Raw genomic sequence first — 16,384 nt, forward strand, 5'->3', positions numbered from 1 at the left:
TTCCCTGAACATTAGTGAATTAAATCTTTATTAAGTGAATAATATGTAAGAGTGTCTGTAGGGTAAAGAAAATGTCAGGCTTTTCTGCCCTCCCGCCATCAGGATAGATGATGGATCCTTGAGGTCCTGAATGCATGCCTGATGGCGGGCACCTGGAGTAGGGTGTGGGCATAGGTAGATGAGATTCACCTGGGCTGAGACTGTGCTTTTAAGGGCGGCGTCACGGGAACACCAGGAGCAGCAGAAGCCAAGAAGCAGAAGCAGAGTATGCCAGAGCCCAGAGAGAGTGCGGATTTGCTGGGGGCTGGGAGAACTGCCAGCCTCCCGGCCCCCCAGTACCCCTGCCTGCCACGTACCCGCTGAACCCCAATAAAAACCTGCAAAACCACTGAGGACTCTGACTCCTCCTTTACCCGGTCTGCATGGGATCAGAAAACCTGCACTGTGTCCGTTCCTGACCCTACAGTGTCTGAGTTCAACATTAGGGTTGTGGTGTTTGTGTCTACAGTTTTATTGAGATATAGTTCACATGCATTTGTTTGGATTTTTTTAAGGCTAATTCTGTTAAATAATAGTCTTCAGAAGTTTCTAATAGTGTCATGTTTAAACTTGCAGGCTGACTCCTGACTTTTATTGATCACATGTCTGGTGTCCTATGTCTCCTGAGTTTTACCGGGAGTAGGTAGCAATCAAAACTAAGAAGCGAATCTTGCTGTACACCATGAACCCCAACAAATTTAGAGCTTGCCAGTTCCTGATCAAGTTTCATGAAAGAAGGAATGACAAGATTGTTGTCTTAGCTGATAATGTGGGTTTGCCCTGAAGGAATAAGCCATTCGGCTGAACAAGTAAGTAATTGACAAGTTGCACATGTTTTCCAGCTGATTTATTGATCCCACGTGAGTGCAGAGGGTGCCTCTTTATCAAACCTCTCTGGACCTTCTTAGGATCTAAAGGCCTGATTTCCTAAAATCTAAAGGCGAGTGAGTGTCCTCACTCGCAGGAACCAGGCAAGACAGGCATAGGTGGTTGGATTCAGAGATTAGCACATACAGAAAAGGGAGCCTGGTCAATCCAGTCCTGGGGACCAGGGGCTGGAGTTGTGCTGTTCTGGTGGGGAGCTGTAGAGGCAGGAATGGACACAGGGCAGGTTTTCTATGACCCAGCAGGCTGGGTAAAGGAGGAGTCCTGGAACCCTCAGTACAGGCTCTTATTGGAATTTACCAGGCACATGGCAGGCAGGAGTGCTGGGGGGCCGGGAGGCTGGCTCTCCCAGCCCCCAGCAAATCCTCACTCTATCTGGGCTCTCTGGTTGTAGGGTAAGGAATGTCAGGCTTTTCTGCCCTCCCGCCATCAGGATAGATGAGGGAACCCTGTGATCCTGAATGCATGCCTGATGGCGGGCACCTGAAGTGGGTACACCTGAGCTAAGACTGTGCTTTTTAAGGGTGGCATCACGGGGAGGCCAGCACCAGCAGCAGAAGCCGAAAGAGAAGAAGCCTGAAACAGAAGCAGAGAACGCCAGAGAGCCCAGATAGAGTGAGGGTTTGCTGGGGCCTGGGAGGACTGCCAGCCTCCCAGCCCCCCAGCACCCCTGCCTGCCATATGCCTGGTGAACCCCAATAAAAGACCTGCAAAAAACAACTGAGGACTCTGACTCCTCCTTTACCTGGTCTGCATGGGATCAGAAAACCTGCCCTGTGTCCAGTCCTGCCTTTATACTGGTGTTCTCTCTGCTTCTCTTCTTCTCTCGGCTTCTGTTCATTCTTGGCTTCTGCTGGTGTCCCATGACGCCGCCCCTAAAAGCCCAGTTTTAGCCCAGGTGAATCCCGTCTACATATGCCCACACTCTACTCCAGGTGCAGCCATCAGGCATGCAGTCAGGACAGCAGGGTTCGGTCATCTATCCTAATAGTGGGAGGACAGAAAAGCCTGATAATTTTTACCTTACCCTACAGGAACCAAGGTGGATATGAGAGGGTGTTTGAAGTTTTAGGCTGAGTGAATGCTTCAGGTTAAGTTGGGGTTAGACTGTATTGGTCAAGGACTAGGAAGGCAAGTAAGAAGCCTGTGTTTACTCCTGATAATGCAGGGCTGTAGGTACTGTGAGTTAGCAGATGGTAAGGACCTTTTTTTTTTTTAAAGATTTATTTATTTATGCATACAAGAGCTAGGGAACAGGCCAGAGATGCGGAGGGTGAGAGGATCCACCAGAGACAGAGGGGGAACAGAACAGGCAGACTGACTGAAATACACTGCTGAGGGGAGCAGCAGGCGAGAAAGGAGAGGTCTGCCATGCCATGTGGGTTGCTACTTGGCCAGCCGGGGATTGAACTTATGCTGCAGAGGCTGCGGACTGCTTCATAGTGCAGTGCTTAACCCCTTGCACCACTAGGGAGGCCCTAAAGACAGACACTTTTGATTATTTTCTATATTTACTTTCATATTTCTAAGTAGTAATAGTAATTTATATAGTAATTTATATAGTAATTTCTTGGTTAATAATTGGAGAAATTGCCTATTAACTTTCTACTATGGGAATCGAGGATTTAGGTCTCTTGTGTATGCTGTCCCCACCCCCTTCCCCATCTTATTTTGAATCTATATGTATATGTAGATTCACACCACATAGTGTACACATAATGTATGCTTAGTTTTTTTTGTTTTTTTTTTTTTTTTGTAAACAGCTTTTTTTGCTGGTGCTAATCATTGCCTTCTTGCTGCTATTGCTGAGTTTTCAGTACACTTACTTACTCCTCTCCACAGTTGTGCCACTGTAGTCTCCCTCTCAGTTGCCTCGGCCCTGTCAGGTAATTTTTCAGTTCTCTTTTTTCTTACTTTTCCTAGTGGGATCCCTACCAGTACCTCATCCTCCTGCTCTGGCCTGCATGCTCTCGAGGATGAGAGCTACCCAGTTGTCATCTTTGGGCTTCCCTCTGATATCATCCCGTGTATTCCCTGTGCCTCTCCCCGGAATTACAGCCCATTCCATATTTCAAGTTTCCGTTTCTTTGTTACTCCTTTCAGTGGTACATATCCTTTTCCTGCGAGAACATAAGTGGGAGGAACATTTTGTAAGACTTTGCTTACAGATGTCTTTATTAAACTTACTCTTGATACTCTTCACATCATATACATCTTCTACCCTTTACAAACTCACCCTTGACTAGTACTTTGCACCTGAGAACATTTGAGGAGTCAGTTCGGGACTTCCAGCGCAGCTGTTGGAGACTAGTGCCCTCCTGAGTCCTCTTGCTGTGATCTGTTGTGGTGGTGATCTGTTTTCTTTCTCTCAGGAAGCTTTTAGGATCCTTTTTTTGAAATTTCAAAACAGTATGTTTAGTGTGATCTTTTTTCTTTCATTATGTTGGGCACTTTATAAACCCTTTTCATCTAGAAATTCATGTCCTTCATTTTTGAGAACTTTCATATTTCCTGTTACTCAGCTTTTGTTTTCTCTGTTCTCTTTTGCATCCTTGCTGGGCAGGTGTTAGATCTTCTGCACAGCATTCTGATTTTCTTTCTTCCCCCCTTTTTTGTTCCTTTGTCTTCCGATCTGTCTGTTAAAGCTTTTGCTACTTTCCAAGAGTTCTTTGTTGATAGTTATACTTATTTCATGAGTACATTGTCTTCTCTGAGGCTAATAAAGCTTTTGATGCTTCTTTGGTTCCTGAAGAGTTTCTCTTTTCAAGTTTTTCTGTATTGATTGTTTCTCCTCTGTAGTCAGAGCACTTCTTCTGATGTTCAGTATTAGCTGTATCTTCTTGTTCAAAAGTCTGTCACTAAAAAAACTGATTAGGTTCTCTGAATAGCTTGATGGGTTTGCTGACCTCTGGACCTCACCATAGCATGACTGGGCGGGTGCCCAGCTACTTTGTTAGAGGTGACTGAATGCCTGATATTTCTAGGTCTTTTCTCTTGAGCTTGACAGTTTCTCTAGAGAGGAACCTTCTGGTATCCTGGCTACCAGTATGTAGTACAGGAGGGAGAAGTGAATCTCCTTCACCCTTCACTTGTAGCATTAGCTTTTGCTCTCAGCTAAAATCTAGAGTCTTATGACAGGTGGGAGGAGAGACTGCCTGGTCATCTTGCAACTCCTATTGTCTTCACTCTTGTGAGTTTGTGTCCTTTGTCACATTAGTGTCTAGTTGAGAGGGGCAGCAAAACAATGCATGTATTTACTCTGCTAGTTTAACAGCCATCTTCCCTCTCTGTTCATCTGCCCATTCTAGTACTCCTTCCAGATTCTCCCTGGTGCCTGCCTTGAGTGGCCTCATTGACACCTACATGCAAACACACTTGGGGCTTGTGGTTGTGGCTTTCTGAGCATCTGCCTGTTTTGGACTTTGATGTTCTGGCTCAGTAGGGGGGCAAGGTTGTGTTTCCTCGTGGATGATAGAATTATGGCTATAACTTTTAATTATTAGTACTTCTGGCCTCTAAATGCTCAAAGTGCTTTTGTCTGTCTTGATTTCTTGTTGTAAAATGTGTCTCCGGCATTGCTCTATTCCATAACTTGGGACTGTTGCAGGAAGTCTTTGAGTCTGCATGAGGAGAGTAGGCGTCACTAAGCACTTTGCAGGAGATACTATGAGTAATTTGTTAGTCCATCAGACTTGGAGCCAGACACACTGTATTTGAGTCCCAGTTCCTCTCTTTTGCTGTGTGGCCCAGAGAAAGTTGTTTACTTCTCTGGACCTCATTTTGTTGTTCTATCGCTTGAAGCTCTTACCACCTCAGAGAATTCTTGTGTCTGGCATCTGGTAGGTGTTCATCAGATACTAGGTTCTCTTTCTGAAGGATGGTTATACTTCTATTTTGTTTTCTGCATGTGGGGAGCTTCATAAACAGAGAGCTTACCATTGCATGAGGACTTTTTCTTGTTGTTGGGGGAGGCGGGAAGGACCCACCTAAGACCTGGGTGTTGGAAGAAAGGCTGCTCTGGGCCTTCCCGGCCATTTTTACAGCATGATGCACAGAAAGGGTCACACTCGTGCTGTGCCCTGGATGGCTAGATGACAAGTAAGGCAGCTGGTGGTTGGTGTGACCAGAAACCTTCAGTATGGGGTGTCCAACTGACCCAGGCTTCACTCCCCCATAGGCAGGGGCTTTGCTTTCTCTGGCACACCCATCACCATTCCGTAGTTACTTGCTGGCAGCGCTGTGTTGCAAAGTGCCATGTGGAGTGTCCAGAGTGGTGCTTCCTGATTCCCCTGGGCATGGCCTTGGGGCAGCTTGGGACAGTCACACTCAGGGGCAGCCTCCTCGGGTTCCTGACCCGCAGCTCCCTGTGCATTAAATGGGAACAAGAAACTACCTTTTACCCTTCTAAGGAACATTGACGGGAATGGGTGTTTTTTTTTTTTTTAAACCCCCAATGTAATATCAGCTCGTTATTTCATGTGGGTGGTTTCTGTGTACCTGGGAGCTGTCCTCATTCTTATTCTTGTCACTTATACTACTGATCCTTGGGAAGACATGGAAACCGCTCACCAGATCACTTGAGAAGAGTAGAGGAGTGACATGGCCAGATGCCAACAGCTTACAATCAGTGAGATAGATAGGGTGGTGCTCCTTGGCAGAGAAGCGCAAGTTAAAGAGAAGTTTTTGGAGCATAGTGTGACAGTAGGTCAGTGGAAAAAGACTGAAAGGGGCTCTTCTCCTTCCTGCCCTTTTCTTCGAGAATGCCTTTGTCATTAGGAAATAATTGCTTCTGAACTTCTGTTCGCATATAGCATTGTTTGCTTCACCATTACCAAGGGGCTTCAAGGAATCCTTGAAGGGGGTCCTCCTTATGTGCAGACTAAGCTTTGAGCAGGAGATCTTGAGGCAGAAATGAGTTAGGTTCAGAAACAAAGACAAAAGTAGAGGAGGAAGCCCGAAGGGACTACTCACCTGAAGTTGATCCTGGGAAAGTGGTGGCATGTGTGTTTTGGCAGGGGCTGGGGGAGAGTCTGTAGCCACTCATTTTTACAGGTCTCCTCCTGATATTCTTGCCTGACAGAGAAAAATCTTGCAGGAGCTCTCTTCCCCTCTGACATGATTTCTGGATATTTACAGAGTAACACTGTGGTTTTCCTATCACTGCTTTGTTCCTTTCTAGACCCTCTATCTATGGCCCTACATCTCAGGGAGAAAGGATGCATATTCTCCAGAATTTTAAGCACAATCCCAAAATCAACACCATCTTCATATCCAAGGTACGTGTGGCATGCAGGGTATGGTGAGGCCCTCGGAAGCCCATGGCCTGGGGCACACTGCATGATTCTGGACAGTGAGTTGGTATTTTGTTGTAGGAATGCCACACATCAGTTTTTATTCCCACATCTTATGTCTGGGGGCACAGGGAAGCTGCCTATTGGGTGGTAGAAGCAGCAGATACTGGTTTTTAATGTCTTATGGGTAATATATAAAGTCTGCTTTTGGAATTTAGGAATTTTAAGTTGTGAGTCTTTATACAGTGGGAAAAAAATCCATTACCTACTCTGGCAAGGTGCTCTTTGTGGGCTTGGAGAATCCTTTGGTCACAGGCAGCCTTTGTTCTGCTCCTGGTGTGCTTAGTGGTGGGTGGTGTGAGCAAAGTGTAAACTCCTGTAGGTCACTCAGTGAAGATTTTTTAAAATTTATTTTATTTATACAAGAACTGGGGTACAGGCCCGATGTGCAGGGGGGTTAGAGGATTCACCAGAGACAGAGTGGGGAACATATCAGGCAGAATGACCAAAAAACACTGCTGAGGGTAGCAGCGGGTGCGACAGGAGAGGCCTAACGCGCCATGTGGGTTGCTCTGCGGCCGGCGGGGATCCAACCAGCACTGCAGAAGCTGCGGGCAGCTTCACAGCGCTGTGCTCAACCACCTGTGCCACCCGGGAGGCCCACTTAGTGATGATTTTGATCTGCACTTAGAAGCGATGGCCCAGCAATTGAGAACATTCATATTTGTATAAACCCAAAGTCCAGAAGAAGATTTACCTATGCCGTGACTTAAAGCACTAAATTTGGTGTCTGTGACTGGGAACCTTGATGGTAGGAACTCACCAGGCCAAACTGGCTTTTCTGAGGCAGAATCCAGCGCCAGGCAGTCTCTCCACCAGACCATGTGTCCCTCATGTGCCGCTGTTCTTAGTAACCACCACTTAAGAGTATGGGTGATTTTGTACAGACCTATATCTGTAACAAGAAATGAGAATCTCTCATAAAGAGGCTCTGTTGATAGGATCACTGGCTGTGGGTTGCTGACCTGGGGTCCTAGGGCTTCCTTAGGACAGCTCTCAGGAGAGGTCATTACAGGTTCTGCAGGCCTCCCTGCATCCAAAGTACCCAAAGAGAGGAGGGTAGTCATTGTTTTCCTGTATTATTTATTTAAACTTGAGGCCCGCTGATTTTTTTTCCATATATGAAAACCTTCCCATACTCACAATGCTGTATTTATGTAGGTGGGTGACACGTTGTTTGATCTACCAGAAGCAAATATACTCATTCAGATATCATCTCATGATGGCTCCAAGCGGCAGGAGGCTCAGAGGCATGGGCGAGTGCACCGAGCCAAAAAAGGTAATGGTGGTCATCTCCCTTCGGCCTGGGAGGTCTCCTTTCAGACAGGCTGCTTGTGTTCTTATGATGAGCTTGTGTTCCTGGGTGAGGTGGACTGCAAGGAGCAAGGTCTTCCTGCACCTGTTTACTTCTCATGCCCTCCGGGTGACTCTATGAGTGGTTATTCTGGCAGCTGTTTGGAATTCACACAGATGTCCTTTAACCTGAACAGTTGTGTCGGTCGACAGGAGGAGCCAGGAATCAGTGCTTAATGTTGTAGAAATAGAAGGGTGGACAAAACTGTCTCCTGGCCTCGACTCAGGAGTAAGAGATGGTTTTGGTATGCATAGCGTAGGGAGCCAGCACACTTACACCTCACTTGGAACCTTGCAGAATGCTGCCCTGGATGGTGGCCTGCAGCAGTATGAGCTCAGTGATTGAGAACACAACAGGGAAGGCATCTGCTTGTCACCTGTGGTAAAAGGGCTTGAGCCCCTATCATGGGGATGTGGTAGGAACTGGCATTGTTGCTGAGATGGCCATGGCTCTTTTGAACCCCTCAGGTCCTATGACAGGGACACAGGCCCTGTCCTCAAGGAATTCGCTTACCTTAGCACATGGATTACTAGGGTGTTTGAAGAGGACAAGGTTAGTGAACATCTGTTGGACTTATGCTATATTCAAATATGCTTAAGAGGCAACTGATTGGTTGTTAGAGACCAGGCATTTTGATAGAAATAGCATGGACTTGGGCACCAGATCAACCATGCCACCTTGGGCACTTGAATCTCCCTGCTGAACATTTGCTTTGCCATCCAGAGTAGGAACAACAGTACTATCTTGCAGGAAAAAGACTTACACAACAGAATATAGTAGGCTGTTGGGGAAATTGTAGCTTTTCTAAACTGACAAGAATATAATCTGATAAGCGTATGTGATGCTATTCATTACTTATTCTTTACTCTTCATCATAAGAAAAAAACCTAATTTGAAAGCTTCTTTGGATTTAATTAAAGTTTTGTCTTTATTATAAACTTTTTTATTGCTTTCTTTGCATCTCTGAGATCCTATAAGACTAAGAAACAGTTGGATCCAGAGGTAGTACACAGATACTTAACCTACTAACATTTGAACTGTGAAACAGAACTATTCAGATTTTCCAGAAGGATTAGGTTTTACAGGTATATTTCCTGTCCTAGTTTCTGTGATAATGCTCTTCTAGAATTCTCTTATTCTACAATTTCTTGGGGATTTTTTTTCTGTAAGCCCCTTTATTGAGATATAATTCACATACCATACAACTGATCCATTTAAAGTATATAATTCAGTAGTTTTTAGTATATTCACTAATTTGTATAACCATAACCAAATCTGTGTTTAGAATATTGTCATTACCCCAATAAAGAAAACCTTATCCATTAACAGTAACTCATTTTTCTGTTGCCTCCCAATCTGCAACTCCAGGTGGACACAAATCTACTTTTGTTGTTATAAACATGACTGTTTTAGACATTTCATAGGTATCAAATTATGTAATTTGGGCATTTTATGAGTGGCTTTTTTCACTTAGTGTACATGTTTTCAAAAGGATTATACAAAAGGATTGTTGTTCTTTTTTAATGATGAATAATAATTCTACTGCATGGACATAACACTTTATCCATTCATGTGTTGATGGACATTTAATTATTTCCATTTTTAGGGCTCTTGGGATAATGCTGTTATGAAAATTTTGTATGGATATATGCTTTCAGTTCTCTTGGGTATGTGTCTAGGAGTGGAATTGTTAGCTCACATGGTAACTTTACATTTTTCATTTAGAGAATCTGCCAGACTGTTTTTAAAGCTGCTGCACCATTTCACATGCTCACCAGTAATGTATTATGAGGCTTCCAATTTTTCCACATTCCTGACACTTATAGTAATCTGTCTTTATTCTAGCCATCCTAGTGCATGCCAAGTGGTGTCTTGTCGTGGTTTTGGTTTATATTTCCCTGGTTATTGATGTTGAACTCTTTGTTCTTATTGTTGATTTTTATATTTTCTTTGGAGAAACATCTGCTCAGATCCTTTGGTCATTTTATGTTTGTGTTATTTGTCTTCATTAGTTGAAATATACAGGTTTATTAAGCTGCAGGGCTAGGATTTAAACCCAAATTTCCTGGATGTCAGAGCTAGTGACCATTTTGTTCCATTTTCCCTGGGACTGTAATATTTTTTTTTGCAAATACACATCCCTTATCAGAAGTATGCTTTGTATATTTTTCTCCAATCTATGGTCTTTTCATTTTCATGATGGTGTCCTTTGAAGCACTGAAGTCCTTAATTTTGATGATGTCCTCATGAAGGATTAGAATGATCACTCCCTGACACAAAACTCTCCAACTGCAAGACTTGTCTTTTGCCTTTACTTTCTACCTTAACAATAGCTGATACCCTGTTTCCTGCATCTTCTCCAGGGATGGTTGCAGAGGAATACAATGCTTTTACTCACTGGTGTCCCAGGATACACAGGATATGACTTACTCAACTAAGCGTCAGAGATTCTTGGTAGATCAGGGGTATAGCTTTAAGGTATGTATCCATTTTGGTCTCTTGTCAGAGTGGAGCCAAGGCTTATTTTGTACTCAGGCCTCCAGAAGTGGGGGCCACCGGCATGGGACAGAGCTCAGGCAGGCACTGGAGACTTTGCAAAAACTGATGTGTGGTGGTGCCGGTAGCGGGGAGGTTTGAGGGACAGTATCATGCAGGACCCCTGCCTGCCCCCAGCTTCTCAGAGTGAATAGTCAGAGAATGGGACCTTAGAAACACAAGGCATGGAATTTCTGCTAATTGACTTTTTACCTTTGTGAAAAGATGGTTGGTTAGATGTTGGTGGAAAGTGTGCCTGCCTTAAGCAAAATAATTTAGGAGAAATACAAACACCACTTGATTCTACTCATATGTGAAAGAAACAAAGCAAAGGAACAAGCCAAGCTGAACCGAAACAAACACTTGGATTCTGATTGTAGAATTGATTCTTAGATTTTGACCTCATAACTGAGGTTTCTAGAGGGGACCTGGGAGGTAAAAGCAAAGGAGGGAGGGAGTTAAATGGCCTGCAGTGGAAGGTTTTTGCGACTTTGGTGGTGGGTGAGGTTTGATTACACACAGAGGAGGAAAGAATTTGTATTGGTAAAACATACACGTAAGCCTATGTTACCTCAATTTAAATTTAAATAAAGGTGCTTGCCTCAGAGGGCTTGAAATGATAAGGAGCTGTGGCTGTCACTATACTTTTTTAGGGCCATTCCAGGTGCATCAAGAGTTGGTGTTAGTGGGCCTCTAATAACACCAGATCCTCCATATCCAAGTCAGGTGTTTGTATATTTTGGGAGATTCTAAAGTTTTCAACCGACTTTCATTTTCTTTCACATTTGATTTATTTCCTGTTGACTCATATAGTAAGTTTGTGTCAGGCTTTAGTGTCCCAAAGGGTTTTTGATTGTGAAACTGGGTGGAGGGTGCCAGAAGCAGGAAACTGATTTTAGCCAGAAACAGTAACACTTTTCATACTTTTTGTGGTAGGATGGATTTATGAAAGATTTGCATTGTGACCTTTTTATCTCTTTATGAAAGGCACATGCTGACAGCAGCATCAGAGCTCAGGCAGGCACTGGAGCTCTGATGCTGACCTCCTGATTCCTGGGACAGTCAGTGCAAGAGAAACACTGAGTTAGCAATAGCTCTGGATTCTCCAAAATGTGTACTTGACATAAACAGCACCCAGGCATGTACTCTCCTTTTTCTTCCATGCCTCCAGTGCTGATTGCTGAAAGTGGCAGGACTGGAGTTCCCAGAATCATCATCCTGGCATTCCAGGGGGTGATCAAGCCAAGACAGCAGTGTCCTATATTTGTCCTTCTGAATGTGGCCACCTGGAGAACTCTGCCCAGTTCCATACTGCTAGAAGCTTTCTTTAATAAAAATTATGAGGGGAGGCTGGTAAGAGGGTGGCAGAGTGAATGTGTTGGGCTTGTCTTCCTCAAATGAGGACAGCAAAACTGATGTAAAACAAACCCAGAAGACCTCTGAGAGAAAAACTGACTAGCATCATACACAATAAGAGCATCGGCCCAACGACAAGGGGTAGGAGAAACCTCACGTGACCCCTGTTTAGAGTAATAACAGGGCGGGACAATCCCCAAGAGACAGAAGTAGCTCCTGTGCAGCACCCTACAATTGTTGATTCAGACACTTGCCAACATCGGGGCTCCTAATGTCTGGTACTGCATTGAATAAGGGTGTGTGTGAATGGCAGTCAGGATGGATGGTGCATTGCAGGAGAGCTGGGGATGAGGGAACAGAGTGAGGACTCCTGACTTGAGTCTAAGGCTCATACAGAGCACTGTAGCCTGACTCAGGTCAGAGCACCTGCATTCCCTATGAAGAGGCTAATGAAGCCCGTTCTGTGATATCTAGATCACCTGTGGCCCCCACAAAGGAACGTATCACCCCTGGAGGTGATCATTTGATGCCTGTTGCCCCACTGCTCTTCTGTACCTACTGCCCCTCACTGGTGCCAGTCTCCTGACTACCCCAGCAGTTGGAAAACAGCAGCGGGAAGTTTGTTCCTACTGAAACCCATACACAATCAAAAATAAGGAGGAAGAAGAAAACAGTACAAATGCCAGAACGAATGATCCCTGACAAGAGCCTTGATTCAGCGGAGTTGCACAGCATGACGGAAAGAGAATTCAAGGTAAGAGTCCTGGCAATGCCGATGGGACTTTAAAAACAAACAAACAAACAAACAAACAAAAACCCAGAGTACAAAACAACAACAGAATAAAGATAATGAAAATAGGAGGCAGCTCCATTCAGAAGTAATGGAATTAAGAAACACAATAGCTGATTTTAAAAATACAGAACTGGAAGGGATCATGCTTAGCAAAATAAGCCAGAAAGAAAAAGAAAAATACCGGATGGTCTCACTCATAGCAGGAATCTAGAAAACTTAAATAAGGGACCAGGAAAATGAATAACTATAAGAAAGAAAATATCAAAATCAACAAACAACTATTAACCGGAGACACTCTATGGGGGTTGGGGGGCAGGGAAAGGAGGGTGTGGGGTCAAAATAAGGGGTTGTAATTGTATGGGGAATATAAAAATAAAATTTAAATTAAAAATACAATGCAAGGCCTCACCAGCCAACAGAAGGAACAGAAAGAATTGATGAGCTTGAAAACACAGTGTTGGAGGATACAAGAACTCGATAGAGTAAAAAAAAGAGTGAGGAAATGAAAACAGTGTAAGCTTCCTGGGACAACTTAAAAAGAAATATCATCTGTGTGGCAGGGTTCCCTGAAGGAGAAGTGAAAGAGAAAGGCATAGAAAACCTGTCCCGAGGAGATGTGGTGCACACACCACGCAGCAGTGCATTGCCGTAAGAAAGGATGGAGGGAATTTGAGAGAGTTCTGTGCAGCATAGTAAATCATAAGGGTAAAAACAAATTATTAGACATTCACAAAACAAAGTTCAACTGTGAAATACTTAAAGAAATAATCGACATCAGTAATCAACTTCTCTGAAGTTGAGAAGGAGGGAAAGGGACAAGAGGACACAAGGGACGGGGGGAGGGGGTGGTGGTAAAATCTTGAGGAAAAACTAGAGGGAAAAGAAGTCCACCTTAAGCATTCCATTCCAGTTTTCTGCAGGGATAGGTAGGCTTTCTTCTAAATTGTCTCCAGAGAAGCCTCTGTTGTGTTGTATCTTGCTCTTGTGACTCCATTCTTGACAGCTTGTCCTGTGCGAGTGCTCCCTGCTGCTTGAAGCTCTGGGCACCAAACTCAGGAGGTTGAAAGTCCTCAGAGAGCGGAAACTGCCCTTGAGTATTTGCTCCCTTCCTTTACCTAATACAAGATGGGGGACTACCAGGATGGGTGTTTTAAAATTGCTAATATTTTTCTTTGTCTTCTGTAAGTGATTATTTGGCTGCTCTGTGTTGGAAGCCAATTTCTCTCTATTTGCTTTGCAGTTACCACTTAAGCTCCCTGTTAATGGAAATTGCTGGAGCTGGTCTCTGGAATGCCCAGTCAGAGCTCTCCCTTGCTAGCCATCTGTCCAGGTTTGTCTATAGGAAGGAAGTGATCCTAGCATGCCAACCCAGGAGAAGGCTGAGCTAAAAGAGTGCAAACAAAAGTGGACTCAGCCTGCTGGTTTTAACTTTGTAGGTGATCACAAAGCTTGCTGGCATGGAGGAGGAAGAACTAGCATTTTCAACAAAAGAAGAGCAACAGCAGCTTTTACAAAAAGTCTTGGCAGCCACAGACCTGGATGCTGAGGAAGAGGTGGTGGCAGGAGAATTTAGTTCCAGATCCAGCCAGGTGAGTGAGTGGGTGAGGCGCCTGTGTCTGACTCCTAAGGGACAGAATTCTTAGACATACACACACAGGCACATTACCTTGTATGTGCTTGTGCAGTCTTTTGAATAGCAAATAATGAGAGCAAATATGACCCCAGGCTTTCATAAGGGTGGCTTTGGGTTGGAATATGATGGGACTGAGGCCTTCAGCAAGTTGGTTCGTTGAACTCTGATTTTGTCCTCAGTAATAGAACTGAAATTTCCAACTTGTAATGGAGATCTGAGGCTCAAGTCATATTGCAGATTCAACACTTTTGGGGGAAAATTTAGAGTTCTCACTAAGTATTCTTTAGATACTTAGTGAATGCCTACTGTGTGCTGGTGTTAGGTCACAACCTTGGGAGAATTCCAGGCATGATGTGAAACCAGCCACTGTACAAGGAGGGTAGGGAGAGACTGATGAAAAGGGCCAGCCTCTCCAGAGTGTTAGTGGTAGTTTTCATAACCAAGGAAACTGACTTAAGTGATTTGTTTTGGATGGCTGCAAAACACGTTTTCCACCCCCACCTCCCAAATCTTCAAGGCTTACATAGAGACTTTAACTGGGTTTAGTCAAGTACAACACCTGGATGGTCTCAGCATCACTACCTCGAGGCTGTGTCCTGGGAGGAGTTTCTTGGAGAGGGGAAGGCAAATGAATGTGCATTGTAAAGACAGTGGGGACAAAGGAGACTCCACTTGCCTGCTTCTAGCTCCTGGTCAAAGACATTCCATTCTCTCAATTGCCTTTTCCAACGTACCGGCAAATACAACATGTAACATGTAATAATTAAAACTCATAGGCAGTTATCATCAGATCCATTCAGAGAGACAAGCACAGTTTAGGCAGGTCCTTTTGAAACTAAATCGATGTTCGAGCCAAAAAGGGGGCAATGACTGTAACAGGGAGAGAAGGAAGGCGTGTCACCAGGACAGGTCCTCTCTCTCCAGCTGGAGGCTTTTCTTCCCCTGAGTGGGTGGGCCGCTGGATCACCCTCTGGACAATCTTCAAAGAAATCCCAGGGAAACTTTCTGTCTCTTACTGACTTCTGGTCAATCCCTCTGCTGGGGCCAAGCTATTAAAGTCCTTTCCCAGTGCCTGCTCCATCCTTCCTTGTAACCAGTGCACTGTAATGCCTGGCTCCAAGTCAGAACCTGATGTGTGCACTGTGGGCAACCTATGTTGGGGGATAACCCTTTTACAGATGAGTTCATTAAGGTACAGGCAGACCGTATTTACCAAGGTCACCCAGTGAGAGGCAGGGTCAAGATCCACATCCAGGACTTTCTGCTCTCCAGTTGATTCAAAGCCTTATGATAGAGTTCAGGGACATTTTGAGAGACTATTAAAAATGCTGCTCAGAAATTGTGGAGAGGCCGGTAGTTAAAAATGGAATCTGAAACCCTACTGCCTGGGTTCAAGGCCCAGCTCTTTAAGAGCTTTGTGCTCTTGCATTAGTTACTTAATCTTTCTGTGCCTCAGTTTCCTCCTCTTTAAGATGAGAATTATTGTGAGGATTAGAAGAGTCAATATGTGTAGACTGCTTAACGTGATACCTGGAACATAGTGAAAGGTCAGTAAATGTTCTTAAAATGTAGTTCATTAAACTTGTAAATGTTATAAAACTTATAAATATTATAAAAAGAGTTTCTTTCCTCTTGGAAACTAACAGTGGGCTGGGTCCTCCCACAGGTGTCTCGGCGCTTTGGCACCATGAGCTCCATGTCGGGGGCTGATGACACAGTGTACGTGGAGTACCACTCATCACAGAACAAGGCTTCCACTAAGCATGTGCACCCACTTTTCAAGAGCTTCAGGAAATGAAACACATGAGGCCAGGTAGGTGAAGGCATGGTTGTGGGCACCAACTTGGGATAGGGATTTTCAATTCCCACATCCAAGTTCTTCCTTTGAGCACTGCCTAGACAGGCCTAGATTCAGTATCTGGTGTCTGTAGTGAAGAAAGTACATCCAGAGTTTGAGTCTGTCTTTATGGGTAATCTAGATTTAAAAAAGGTAAGGGGGTAAGGGACTATTTTTTCTGGTCTTTTCACATTTGTTGAAGAAGGGGTTATTTCTGTATATAAAAATTTATAGTATTTGTATATAAATGTTCTCCTGAATAAATAGAAATAGAACATTGAACTGCTCTGCATTTTGTTTTATTTTTTTTAACTTTTTTTTAGATTTATTTATTTATTTATACAAGCACTGGGTACAGTCAGAAGCACGGGAGGGTGAGAGAATTCACCAGAGCCAGAGCAGGGAGCAGAGCAGGCAGAAGGACCAAAGTACACTGCTGAAGATAGCAGAGGGCTGCAGGAGAGGTCTGCACACCATGAGGGACACTCACCCGGCAGCCGGGGATTGAACCGGTGCTGCAGAGGCTGTGGGCAGCTTCACAATGCAGTGCTCAACCACTGCACCACCGGGAGGGCCTGCTCTGCATTTTAGATCTTAGGTC

At 44.4% G+C, this 16,384-nt stretch overlaps 1 pseudogene across 1 annotated transcript in view; it reads left to right on the forward strand.

The window, feature by feature from the left end:
* Window positions 1-15,744, forward strand: part of LOC311181544 (general transcription and DNA repair factor IIH helicase/translocase subunit XPB-like) — a 38,995-nt pseudogene extending 23,251 nt beyond the window's left edge. The window contains exons 9-14 of the transcript in view: window positions 644-848; window positions 6,104-6,200; window positions 7,437-7,554; window positions 9,993-10,107; window positions 13,750-13,902; window positions 15,613-15,744. The product of the transcript in view is annotated as a general transcription and DNA repair factor IIH helicase/translocase subunit XPB-like (transcript). The remainder of the gene's footprint in view (window positions 1-643; window positions 849-6,103; window positions 6,201-7,436; window positions 7,555-9,992; window positions 10,108-13,749; window positions 13,903-15,612) is intronic.
* Window positions 15,745-16,384: the final 640 nt, after the last annotated feature.

Source organism: Talpa europaea, assembly GCF_964194135.1.
Source record: "Talpa europaea genome assembly, chromosome: 12".
NCBI lineage: Eukaryota > Metazoa > Chordata > Mammalia > Eulipotyphla > Talpidae > Talpa > Talpa europaea.